The sequence below is a fragment of the Tachypleus tridentatus genome, chromosome 12, assembly GCF_004210375.1.
Source record: "Tachypleus tridentatus isolate NWPU-2018 chromosome 12, ASM421037v1, whole genome shotgun sequence".
Lineage (NCBI taxonomy): Eukaryota > Metazoa > Arthropoda > Merostomata > Xiphosura > Limulidae > Tachypleus > Tachypleus tridentatus.
Genome location: NC_134836.1, coordinates 33,343,548 through 33,354,083, shown reverse-complemented (window position 1 = coordinate 33,354,083; position 10,536 = coordinate 33,343,548). Strand labels below are relative to the sequence as shown.

At 33.9% G+C, this 10,536-nt stretch overlaps 1 pseudogene; it reads left to right on the top strand.

Annotated features, from left to right (window-relative positions):
• Positions 1-3,059: 3,059 nt before the first annotated feature.
• LOC143235542 (retinol dehydrogenase 12 pseudogene) lies at positions 3,060-6,538 on the top strand (annotated as a pseudogene).
• The last annotated feature ends 3,998 nt before the right edge of the window (positions 6,539-10,536 follow it).

The following is a 10,536-nucleotide window of genomic DNA, read 5'->3' as shown; positions in this document are numbered from 1 at the left end:
TATATATACATTTATAAATGCGTGTAACTTATATTGTGAAATTCCTGTCTATTCACTAAAGTTGTAGATTTTTGAGTAAAAGAATCAACGATGTGTTATGTGTGAAAGTAAATACTAGTAATTGTCAGTATTGTTGCCCTAGCTGAAATTTCTAGAAACTTTCCTCTCAAACCTATAAAATTAACCAACACAACGTGTCAAGAGACAATATATATGTCTTGCTATAGTTATAGTATACTATAAACCTCGGAAACTATACTTGTGATTAACGCTTATTAATGGGGAACTTCAGATTTTTTTACCAGGAACGTTTATAGATTTCACTCATTATAAACCATGTAACTTCTTGTTGACCAAAAAACCTACTTGAAATAAAGATGTATCTCAGAACAACTGGTATGGGTATTAACACTTTTATTGGTTAGCAAAGAACAACGTTTCGACCTCAGTAGGTCCTCTTAAGGTTAAGAAAGAGAGAGCTTGAATGTGACCGTTGACGAACATATGTCTTAGGAACGAGAGTATAAACGGGTGCGGGATTGTAGGGTCGTTGCAGGTGGATGTTAGATTATTAATTGGTATAGATATAAAGGTGTTCCTTTATACTGGTTTAATTTTGGTTTTAGTTGCCTTATAAGTAGGGCTTCTTTGATTTTGTGTTTGTTTATATTTGTTTCCCTACTTAATATGTGGGTGTTTTCTATAGTTATGTTATGTTTATTTGATTTGCAGTGTTCAAAAACGTGTGAAGGTGTTGTTTTTTTTTCTTTGAATCTAGGTTCCATTTTTCTGCTTGTTTCTCTAATGTAGAAGTCGTGGCAGGTGTTGCATTTATTTTATAAATTATGTTGGCATTGTGTTTGTCAGTGTAGTTTTCACATAGTATGAATTTTAGTTTTGTGCCTGGTTTTTGAATAAATTTGGTGTTTACTGGAATGTTGTGTTTTGTTGTAAGTTTTTTTTCCAAATGTTGGTTACTTTTTCGCTGATATCGGGAATATATAGTATTCAGCTATGTAAGATTTTATATTTTAGGATTTATTGTTGTTTGTTTGTTGCTGGTCTAGGTGTGTGTGTTTTTTCTACGGTTTTTGGAGGAAATTTGTTGATGTTGATGAAGTTGTTTTATTTTGTTGATTTCATCGTTAATTTTATCGGGTGAGCATAGCTTTGTGGCTGTGTTTATTTGATTTCTTAATATGTTGAGTGTTTGTTTTGTTTCATGTGCTGAGTCTCAGTTCAGCGTTTGGGGGAAAAAAAACAAACCCTTCACACGTTTTTGAACACTGCAAATCAAATAAACACAACATAACCATAGAAAACATACAGATACTAAGTAATGAAACAAATATAAACAGACGCAAAATCAAAGAAGCCCTACTTATACAAGAACTCAAACCAAAATTAAACTAATGTAAAGGAACACTTTTATACCTATACTAATTAATAACTTAATATCTGCCTCCTACAATCTGGTACCCGTTTGTACTCTCGTGCCCGCCAACGGTCAATTGCAAACTCTATTTTTGCTAACCTGAAGATAAACTAGGAAGGTCGAAACGTTGTTCTCTGCTTATCAATAAAAGTGTTAACATCCATACCAGCCATTCTGAGATATAAACCATGAAACTTGATCAGATTAACTTCAGACGTTAGTATTTCTACGAAGACATTTTATAACTTCAGTTGTGAAAAACTCACGTATGATTAGCGAAGATCTAGCTAGCTCCCCATTAAATAAATTATACCTCTATCAATTCAGAATTAATTCGCTCATCGTGAACCCTTGACAACATATCAAGGAAGTTTCTAATCGGATAAAAGACTCAATATGGTTTGTAAAACTTTTGTATATAAATCATTATTTGTAATAACCATAATCATAAAGTGTATTATTGTTTGTTCATTAAAATATATTTATATTAAGAAAGAAAAATGTGTGTATCAATCTTGTTGGCAAACATAATAAATTTGATACATATTTACATTTAATTAACTTCTAAATATAAATTACGATTTAACTCAGTTTTAGACTATTTGAAATCGTAATATGTAACACAATTAATTGGAGGCTTGTCCAAGATAAATCGTAACAGTAACAATCTCGAATTAATGCAGTCAAGTAGCCAATAGATACAGTAGATCATCATGAATTGTATTATCTACCTTCTAGTTACGTTTATTTTATCATTAAAATGTATAAAGTTAGTTGCAATATGAAATAATCCTTTGTTCACAGTGACGCATAAAAAAACAACAACAGTAAACAAGATAAATAAGTTCAAAAACCTGCTACTAGAGATCGTAAAAAAAAGTAAGAAAACATGGCTGGAGATACCGTAAACTATTTATTGGAACTGCAACCTCCTGTTTTGGCTCTACACCATTCCGTTATCTTGGTTTGTTTGTTTTTGAATTTCGCACAAAGCTACTTCAGGGCTATCCGTGCTAGCCGTCCCTAATTTAGCAGTGTAAGACTAGAGGAAAGGCAGCTAGTCATCACCACCCACTGCCAACTCTTGGGCTACTCTTTCACCAACGAGTAGTGGGATTGATCGACACATTATAACGCCCCCACGGCTGAAAGGGCGAGCATGTTTGGCGCGAAGGGGATGCGAACTCGTTATCTTGGAAATGTAGTTTGAGAAAATGATGTCTGTATATGTCTACAGTAATTTTAGTTTTGTTTTATTTCTTTTTTGCACGATTTTAACTTTTCAGTTATCTTGTTTGTAAATGGGTTGACAATAGTTGTTTAAATGTGAACTAGAAAGAATTATTGAAGTATAATTTTTCATCAGTTTTTTCTAAATACCAAATCACAACATTTAGGATTTATGTTTAGTACATTAAATTATTTCAAAACTATTTGTTATTAATTCCTTTAATTAACCAGCTCATTTTTCATCAGCTTAGGGCTCTGGTCGCAAGTATATTTTTGACTGAGTATTATATATATATATATACACTTTCATATGAACTTTAAAAAAATAAAAAGAATAGAGGAAGAGAAAACATACTGTCTCTACCTGTATCATGAATGGTATGGTCTAGAACGAAATGACGTAGTATAAGTGCAACTAATGTTACTTTAAGCATGTGTGTATGTGGTGGAAAGTAGTTTAGTTGATTTTGATGGCGATGTTGTAGAGCCAAAAATCAAGCGTAAATCGTGTATGCGAAAACTATGAAAAGAACACGCGACAATTAAAAACTTTCGTTGTAATACAGATACTAGTGTCGTATTTGAAGTACTACTTTAAAACATGTGGCCCAAAATACTTCTTTATAGTTTCTCTATTTTAGTATATGCAATATTTGGATTAATTTTATTTAAAGGTATGTATAATATTATCTTTGGAATCTTTGTTTTGGCAGTGTTAGTTAAGCTGTATTTGATGTTTTCGACCAGTTTATGTAGTAGCAATGCTGATCTCGCTGGGAAGACGGCCATTGTTACTGGAGCTAACACTGGTATCGGAAAAGAAACGGCTCGAGATCTGGCGAAGCGAAATGCGCGGGTTATTCTCGCCTGTAGGAGTGTAGAACGAGGAAACCTTGCAGCTGAGGACATCATTCATTCTACTGGAAACAAACAAGTTGTCGTAAAGAAACTTGACCTGAGTTCTTTAACATCGGTAAGACAGTTTGTAGAAAATTTCAAAAATGAAGAGTCTCGTCTTGATATACTGGTTAATAACGCTGGAATGATTGCAAAGCATAGATGCAAAGTAATAGTCGAAGGTTTAGAAGAACAGTTTGCATCGAATCATTTCGGCCATTTTCTTCTCACAAACTTATTGTTAGAGTTTTTGAAAAAAAGTGCCCCATCTAGGGTTGTGGTCGTGTCATCTGAAGCTTATCGTTGGGGGAAGATAGAATTTGATAACTTAAACATGGAAAAACGTATAGATAGCCCTTTCATAGTTTACAGTAACACTAAATTTGCAAACGTTCTATTTACTAAGGAACTGAGCCGCCGTTTACAAGGAACTGGTGTGACAGTGAACTGTGTACACCCAGGTGCTGTTAAAACTGAAATAGGAAGAAATGTGGATCGATTGTTGATATTTCTTCTAGTACCATTGCTTACACATTTTTATAAGGATAGCAAAGAAGGTGCGCAAACTTCAATCCATGTAGCAGTGTCAGAACATTTGGCAAATGTAAGTGGAAAGTATTTCACGGAATGTCAAGAGAAACCCTGCTGCCCAAAGCCGAAGATGAAGGGTTGGCCAAGAAACTTTGGGAAGTTAGTGAAGCTTTGACAAAGCTTTAATAGGATAGAAATGTTGTGGATTTTGTTTATTTTCGTTTGTTATAAGTAAAAGAATATAGTATCTAGTAAATATTTGTAATTGCATTGTTTAAAATGTGTTTACTTTGATAACAGATTGTGTTCAGAAACTATAAAACTAAAATAATTGTAAAATAAACCCTAATGAATGACTAGAAACATAAATATTGGTTGGTTAACTATAAAATAAAACGTTTATTTCAAACTGTACCGTATACTATGAAACGCATTTTATATTTCGTTTAAAATAAGAAGTGTCGCCATTTCCGAGGTTAACCATACGTGCACATTTGTGATGTCAGAGGTCAGTTACTCAGTGGTATCAACGAATGTTTCCTTGAGAAAAATGTTCCCAAAAGCGCCCCTATTAAAAAAAAAACAAACTCAAAACATCTTTTAAAATTAGAACAGTACAGTAGAAATAGTTTAAGTGTCTTGCATATAGTGTAGTTTGACTACTCGTGCAGTCAACGCTGTGACTATCTTTGTCAAAACATATTTACACGCACTTTTATAAAACACAACTGATAAGCTTTACCACCACCGCCTGCATTTTAACTACTGTTACCTCAAGCCCAAGTTTCCGGTTTTTGTATATTAAGTATGGTCGTCTTACCGTTTCCTGAATACACTACAAATCGATTTAGCAATCATATTATTAAAAAGTACAATCTTATTTTGTTTTCTAACTTGCATTTTTTGTTCACAAGGTTATAATTTGGCATCTATAATTCTGTTCTCTTATTTTACGCTGGTACTGATATTTCACTTAAGCTACAGTAATTTATGCTTTTTGTGTAAACTTTGTTAACGATTTTATCAAACAAAATGCGGAAACAATAAAACATTAAATAACTGCCTCAAAGAATTTGTGCAAGTTCAGTGTTTTTACTTCAAGAATACTACATTGAGATTATATGCAGTTATTAACATGTTTTAAAATATTTTTTACACCAGTATTACTAATACTATTTAGTTTGAATATCGCTTAAAACGAGAACGTCTGAGACACTGGTGTTTTTGAAGTAATGCAACAACCGTAATTTAACCTCAGCTTAACAGTTACACCCTCGAGGCTATCTTAGGCACTTCAGTCTACCTTCTAACGCTGGTTATCAAACTTCATATAAAATGTCGAGGGCACATACTCGGAAAGTTTTACTCCTGAGTCAGGGGTACCTCAAGGAGCGGTAGTTAGCCCCACACTCTTCATCACGTATGTAATCCACATGCCATTAGACAACTTAAATTACTGTTTCACTTCAGAAATTGCAGACGATGTAGCTATCGGGAAGAATGCCGAAACAACGACAAAAGCGGCCACGAATTTACAACCCTCACTGAATAACACCTCTAAATTCTATTCTAAGAAACGAATACAAATTAATATACCAAAAACACAAGTTTTCGTACAGACAAAAACTAATTCAATCAACCCCAAACTTTATCTTAACGGAACACTTCAAATAGTTGCATCAACGACATTTCTTAGTCTCACCTGACAAAATAACAAGTGAAATTTCAAACAAAATCTGGAAAGAAAGAAATCAAATTAGAAGTCTGCCAGGAAAGAATACAGGAACAACACCAATTAATGAATTAAAGATAAATAAACAATACTTACGACCAATTATAGAATACTTGTCTAGCCTGTATCAAGGTCGCACCCAAGAAAATTACAATTAACCTACAAAAAATAAAAGAATGGAATACTTACTAGTGCATATAAAGTTCCCCGCTCAACTCTAAAATCCTACATAAATACGCAAACACACAACCTACTCAATGACAGACTTTCTAAACAGATCATTCACATACTTTAAGAAAAGCTTTGTTTAACTTGTATAATTTTGCTGTTTTTATCATATTTTTTACTTTTGTACATTTTTGCTTTGCTTTTAATTTGTTCACTTTTTGGTACATTTTTCTAACTATCAAAATTTTTGTCATTATTTCATTGTACATTAAAATTATCTTTTTTGTTTAACTTTGTTTACTTTTTGTACATTCTTTTTTCTTTTAATTACTACTTTTTACATTTGTTTAATTTTTACTTTTTACATTTTTGTTTAATTTTTGTACATTTTTGTTTTTGTATTTTGTGTCATTTTTTCTTTTATGTAATTTCTGTTTAATTTCTGGTATATTTTTTTCACTGTCACCATTTTTGTCATTATTTCATTGTACATTTTGCTTTTTGTACAGTTTCTTGTTTATAATAAACACAAATACTTTCACATACTTTGAGAAAAGCTTATATAAAAATGAAACGTTATGCACAATAGAACGGTAATCATATATGATGAAAATGAGCCACGTTCATCTCACCCTTAAATATCAAAATATGTACTAAAAGTTTAGTAATATGCCACCTACTGCTATACCGACATACCTTATCATTGTTTATTATATAGTGTACTAAGAAGGGTATTTATGTAAATGCACATAAAATAACATGAAAAATATTGGAATATATGGACTATTTATATAGCGAGTGAGTAAATGATAAACATTCGAACATAAACATATATGGCCCTGATAGGGGTTTTGAAATCGTATCAATGAACATTTGTGAAAGCTGTACCTTTTTTATGTTGCGTTCAACATTCAACAGTTGCCTAAACGTAAAATTATTGATAACATCATAAATTTAGAAGGAAGAGTTCAAGATTGTATCTGACCTTGTCAAGTCCACCAAAAGGACCTAAATACCGACAATTAGAAACAGCAGTTGAAATTGAAGGATCTTGTTTAAAAAGCTACTATAAACAAAATTATATTTAAAAAAAATTAAAACAAGTACACAAATGAAATCAACTTCGTTAAGTGAAATAAACAATATTAAAATGCCATGATAACCAAAAATTTAGTTATATGGTCCTTAAAATATCGCCTAACACGAGTAATTTACCAGAAGAATGAGTTTCTAGGTCTTACGTCATTCGCACATATATTATTGACAAAGGAGTGGATAAATAGAGATGGTTTATAAATAATTTACAATGATTGTTTCTTTCCAGTTTTTTGTGACAAAAATGTATTTGACCGGCTAAAACACTGCAGGATTGAAAAAAAAACGACAGTTCTACATTTCACAAAAAATTCTCTTATTAACGACCATGGTTTCGCCGGTAAGTTATGTTTTCACTGGCGAATTGTTTGTTTTTTAATTTCGCACAAATCTTCACGAGGGTTATCTGCGCCAGCCGTCCCTAATTTAGCAGTGTAAGACTAGAGGGAAGGCAGCTAGTCATCACCACCTACCGCCAACTCTTGGGCTACTCTTTATCAACGAATAGTGGGATTGATTTTACATTACAACGCTCCTATGGCTGAAAGGGGCGAGTATACTTGGTGCGACGCGGATTAGAACCCGCTACCCTTGGATTACGAGTCGAGTGCCTTAATCATTTGGCAATGCCGGGCCTTTTGCGGGCGAAACCATGGTCGTTAATAATTGAAGGTATTGTGAAACATACGTTTGTTTTTTATTTTTTCCTCAATTCAGTAAAGTTACTGAAATCTGCCAACACATAATTAACTTAAAGACCAAATACAAGAAGCGTGGAAGTTTGCCATTGACATGCAGCGGTATTCAGAATTCGTTTAGAATCACCTTGATAGTTGTTTTGCAACAATCGGTGCAATGTTGTACCTGTACGTTGTTTTCAAGGAATTCCTGTCAACTTTACTGATATATACTGAATTTATTTCCAGCTGTTAGGCCTTAGTACTAAATAATATAGAAATTGAGGATGCTGTTTATTCAGTTAAAATTTATAAATTAACAAATGAAAACTCGTCTTGAAAAGATACGCCACAAACCACCGTCTTTGAGAGTTTCCAGATTAAACTTTTAATATTCAACAAATTGTAGTGTAAAAACACCCCTTGACTCCTGAGGGACATGTTTAAAGCGATAGTTTATCTCACTTTTGTTCATATAACTGTATTTAAATCTTGCATATATAATAATAGAAACTTCTACGTTTTCTCGTTGTTTTGTTTGAGTATTATTGTATCATAATATTTCGTAAAGTGTAAAACGTTCTAGGCCTCAGCCTCTATAAAACCAGTACAATGTAGTTCAATTAAACAAGAATAGAAAGGAGATACAAGAATTAGAAAGAGAAAAAATAAGAGCACAAACTGAGATTGGACAGATGGAGGACTTAAAAATGACAATGACATTAGGGCCAGCTTGTTCAAGCTGCCCAGAATTGATCAACAGAAAAATAACATGGATGCTTTTCTGGTGAGGTATGATAGGTTTGCCCAAATTCAAAATTCATACAAAGGCAATTGGGCAGTCTGTATCAGTCCTCTTCTCACAGGAAAAGGTCTACAAATGTATGCTGACATGAAATTGGATGTCATAACATTATGACAAGTTAAAAGTGATGACCTTGCTGAAATGCTCAGAATTTATTAAGGATAGATTTTTGCTAGAAGTGAAACTTGACATTCAAGACACTATATTTCAAATTATGTCATGACTACAGCAATACTTCACAAGTTGGACTCACATAGCCAAGTGTGAATAGAGTTGTGGAGAACTGGCAGATCAACTAATATGTGAACAATTTATGATCATTTGCTTCTTTGGCAGTCACTATTCCTCAAGTTGAATGCACCAAAAGATGTGGACAAAATGATCAATGTGGGAGAACAGTATATGGAAGTCAATGGAAGGGGTAAAACTGGCAAGTATGAGAAGAAACTGTTAAAGTTAAAACCAAAGGTGACAAGAAGTCAACAAAAACAAAAGGGAGAAGAAATGCTATGATTGTTATAAAATGGGGCACATTGTAAGGGATTGCAAGTCTGTCACCAACAAGCAACAACAGTAATCTCAACATAAAGTAGCTAGAGGCATTACTGGCAAGAAATAAGAATAGAAGTACTGTCATCATGGCTGCTGCTGCCAGAAGAAAGAGTATAGAGAGAAGTCCTCAGATTCACTACTAGAAGGAAATTCTATCTCTGTGAATGAAGGCCAGCTCAAGTTAACAAATAAGTCAGCAGTATCAGCAATGATTGGAACATGTGGCAAATGTTAAGAGGCACCAAACCACAACATTTTACCAGGTGAAGGCAATGTTGGTTACAAAAAAGTGAAGGTGCTGCAAGACATTAGATGCAGCAGGGAGAACCAGTCTAGTATTTGATGACCAAGGTACATTTATGTGTGCTGGTTGATAGGACAGTGAGAAAGCTTCACATAGCAAGAATACAGGTGGACTCTCCATACTACATAGGAGGCCTTGAGCCTATGCATATGAAGCACTAATCTATGACTTGATGATTGGCAATATACCAGGCAGTAGAAGTTTGGAGGAACCAGATAGAATGGAAATTCATGAATAATCTGCAGTCATCACAAAGGTTCAAGAAAAGAAAAGCATGCAAAATATCAAGCTCTTGCTAGTATCAAAAGGTGATTCCTGGATGTACATCTACAGAAACTGATGGAAGCACAGAAGAAAGATCCTTCACTGCATAAATTTTGGGACAGTGTCCTGGATAAAGTGAATTAAAGGTTAAAAGGGATAGAGACTTACGAAACAGACGATTAGAAGGAAATGTTGCACCAGGTCTCTCAAGGCTGCTCTACTGAGGAAGTTAAACAGATCATGGTACTAACATAATTCTTGGCTCAACTAATGAAGTTGGCTCACAAGTCAACTGTGTGAGAATGCCTAGGAGCAAAGAAGATGGCATACAGAATCACCAGCAATTTTCATTGGCCAAGGGCTATTTGAGATGTGACCAGATTCTGCAGGTCAAATGACATCTGTTAAAAGACAATGATTAGAAGTAAGATAGCTAAGGTGTCACTGGGTGAGATATATCTCATAGAAGAGCCATTTAGTAGAGCAGTTGTGGAATTTATCCGACCACTACCATCTATATCTGACAAGGGCAACTAGTACATGCTGACAGTGGTCAACTGTGCAACATTATCCAAAATCCACAGCAATGTCAAAAGTAAAGATGAAGAGAGAAGCAGGAGCCCTCCTGGAAATGATTTGTAGAGTACAATTTTCAAAAAAGTCCTAAGTGAGAGAGGGATCTAGTTTACTTCAAAACTGATGCAAAAGGTATGCAGGCTCATGAATACTAGGCAACTCGTTACCACCTAGTACAACTTCAAATATTGGACTTTATGACTTTAACTTGCTAAAGATGTACCAGGAGAGATCATGTAATGGAGACAAGTATCTACATGCTTATTACAA